Below are 3,848 nucleotides of genomic sequence, written 5' to 3' on the forward strand. Positions count from 1 at the left end.
TGGTTACACTGGAGCTCTCATGGTTACACTGGAGCTCTCATGGTTACTGTAGCGTGTGTGAAATTCTGGCACACACACATATACAGGATGCAGCTCAGGTGGCCATATCAGATGTTAAGGCAGCGACACCACCTACAGGAGAACCAGTGTGTTTGTGCGAACATTGCACGGTGAATTTTTCGGGGAATCCCTCCACCACCGATGACTCAGCGCGGAGGAAACGGGCTTCCCCGAGCGCCTCTAAACTCCGCCCCTCGGGACCCCGCTTACAGTCAGGTGACCGTGGGCGTTTCTGCTTCAACGCTGATGCGACGGCGGTGGGAATTTTTTTTTTTTTTTCCCCGATCTGCGTGATGTCATTTCTGCTTTATTCGTAACACGAGGTGATGCAGACACACAAAGAGGACGTGACGAGCTCGAGTTGGGGGGTGTTCACGGCGCTTCAAGAGAAACCGAGCGGACAAACCGCAACTTCAAAACAAACGCTGGCGATTCTTTGAATCGTTTGCTCGAGTTGTTTGCGTGTCAAAAAAAAAAACAACTCACAGCTTTCGCTTTTACCTCCCCAAAACCACAAGTAGTTGCACGTCTGCGACGTCCAAGTTCATTTAAAACAAACAAGAGAAAGTTATCGCCTCTTTCTTCTGCGCGCTCATACAAACAGATGATTAACGTGTAATTTATTAGAAATGTCCCCACCCCAGTATAAAACCAGACATCAAAGGGCTGTTCCTGTCAACGCCCACCCCGTCAGTTATGTGACTTTCCCCAGAGCAGGTGGCGAGAAACGCAACGAGCTCCTGTAACCAAAAAGAGAAATAGAAAGTCATACGTACGCAAGATAAACAAAGATCAAAGACTAGCGTTCCTCATGCATTGTGCTCATTGCCTTTGATGTTAAAGATCCCTCACAGTAATCCACTGCTCAAAGTGTGTATTGCAGATCACTCTCAGCTACCACCACACCAAATTTTAGCTCAACATCTGTAAAACTGACCGAGCTACAGCTGTTTCTTTGTTTGCAAAGGTCGAGGTCAGCTGTGGCTACTGATGCAATGATTACCTCCTGAGAGTTTCATTCGAACACGTCCAGTAGTTCACAAGATATTTCACTAACAGACAGACGGTAAATGCCAAAACAAATGACACATGAATGGCAGGTTTGCGCAGTGAGGCTCGTGTAGCCATCGTAACGAGCAGAAGGAAGCAAACGGTTAAATAGAAATGACTCAGTGCTGTTTTCAGCCTCCAACCACTGGACTGAGCTGAACTTCAGCCACACCAGCATACACACACACACGCAGGCCGGCAGTGACACCAACACACACACTGCAAATAATATCTGCAGAGCAGAGCGCTGATTCTGCTTTAACCCTCACGTCGGCTTTTATGTCGCCTCGTGATGTCGATCAGCGCTGCCAACACAAACTGTCGTGGACAGCCGACGCCGGATCGACCAGGAGGAACACCACGTGGCCAGAGACAGTTTTCCTTTAAAGAGACCGTGAGGCTGTTGGACAAGAAGCGTGCACATAAGCTGGGGAGAAGAAGCAATGAACAGGAAGTGGAGCGAGGGAGCCATGCTTGGACTTTTCTCCGTCTCGTTCCGTCCTCCCTCGCTTCGTTCTCCATTTGGCCGTTACGTAATCGGTCGCAGATAGAGATCGTGTTCTGTAGGAAACACCGAGCATTTTTTTCCTCTCACGCACACAGAGGAAGAGCCAGCCCCTGCATCTGTCCTCCCCCGACTCTGCCTGTACGGGTGTTAGTTTGTTTGCGCGTGGACGGACGTCAGCGTGCGCCTTTCCCAACCGGCGGTGCGGGCCAGCTTCATCACGCCTGCTTTTAAACACACGCACACGCTGAATTTTTGAGATACTGTACGAAGCAGCACGCTCGGGTCAAACGAGGACGCAAGAAAACTCGCTCTCCGTGGAGAACGAGCCGAGCTAACCTTTCCATTCTCTCTTCTTTAAAAAGGTAGCTGTTTCAGCACTAACTTTTTAACAATATGCTTAAAAATAAACAGTAGCACTCACATACACGGGACCTCCCCGACTATTGTAAACAAAAAAATAAAAGTATAATGTACAAACAATAAGTCATCTTTGTTCAGACTGGCAGCCATGTGCACTTGATACTACGGATGAGCAGTGATTTGTTATTATTGTGGGAAAAAAAATTACAAAGTGTACCAGTTTCTGTTCCTGCAATAGTACTTTATTTTGAAAGGATTATAAAGTGGAAACTATGGTCAGAGGTGAGCTCAGCTTTGCAGTCAGAATACATCCACCCCTCTGCACATTTTTCCAATGGATCGGTGAATATACAGTCAGTCAGCAGCAACAGTTCATTTCATTAGAGGGTTTTTCTGCAAATGGTGCGAGTAAACCATTTCACTGCACGTCCCAACACACGAACACTAAGTTTTTAAGGAAAAAGCATAAATGGACTGTACTTTTCTATCTCATCAAAGTGACATACACTACAATCAGTGCCCTCCCATTCATACACAGACACATCGAAGGCAATGAGGAGTTCAGTGTCTTGCCCAGGGACACGTTGGCATGTGACTGCTGGTGGAATCAAACCCCCAACTCCCCAATTGGAGGACGACCACTCTAACCACTGCCGCCCCAATAAACATTGTTCCTGTAACATACAGCAGCAGATGAGACTGGCACTAGTCCAAACTGCTTTCTGTGTCTTTAAACAGTTCGTTGTCGTGCGACCTGTTTAAGGCAGTTATATTAATTAGCCCTGCATGAGTAAAGGACAAAAAGCACAAATCAAGTTCTGTCAACGACTGAACAGGAAGTTGTTTGATGTTTAACCAGTGTGGATTAATTTAATGTGCTTAAAAAGTCCATCAATGGATGACACTAACAAAGTTATGATTGTCTCAATGATCCCAAAGGCTGAAACCAATAAAGAGCTTTCTGTTTGCTGTTATAAAGGCTGTTCAAAAGTCAAAGTATTGAAAAGACGACGAGACAGCAAAAACGTTAAGTCTTTAAATAAAAATGTGTTGTGCCCTTACCATTGCCTTCCTCTGTAATTCCTGACATCTGCTCGGCATTAAGGCCACAACGAGCAGGTGATGGAAGATCTGCAGTTGACATGTTTAAGCTCCGCCTACTGTGGTTGTTTCTTATTTTAACCACTGATAACTGTCGAAACAAGATGCTCGAGATCACCAACAACCGCCAACGAAATGGATGCTGATTGTCGACCCATTGCGAAAGTCACTTCCACTGACAAGGCTATGTTTTTAATTTTGATCGGGGAAAAGTGACGGTACGTGCAAGTGGAAGGGGGTTGTGTGTCGCCCTGGTTGGCAGTTACACGACCATTGTGACACCTGGGTTAGTAGGATACACGGCTTTTTGAGTCTGACAGACACGCACAAGAGATCAGTTGTGATGCTAGAGAAAACAGGAACAGATCTCGTAGGGGAGAGGAAACTGACGTCCGCACCACAAGAAGCACGTCCCTCCCTGGGGGGTAACAGAGTCAGGCACTTTCAGAGCGACACTTCCTGTTGAATAGATCGACTCTTTGTGTTTTCTTTTCTTTGGCGACTGTAAGAAAGTGTTCTGGTGTGACTAATGATGTGGCTCGACGCTGACCTTGTTTCACACACAGCCCGCGACTCACACCCTTTTTGTGTGTTCAGCACGTGCGTCCAAACTCATGACTCATTTAAACCTCCTCAGCAATTCATCGACTTAAAGAGCCACCGTGTCAGACCCTGCTTACAGACTTGCCCTCGTTTTTGGCTTCTGGTCAAAGTGAGTGAGAAATGAAGAGCATGATGGCAGAATGAGTGTAATAATAATAATAATAAT

This window comes from Nematolebias whitei, chromosome 1 (genome assembly GCF_014905685.2).
Source record: "Nematolebias whitei isolate Nwh7 chromosome 1, NemWhi1, whole genome shotgun sequence".
Classification (NCBI taxonomy): domain Eukaryota; kingdom Metazoa; phylum Chordata; class Actinopteri; order Cyprinodontiformes; family Rivulidae; genus Nematolebias; species Nematolebias whitei.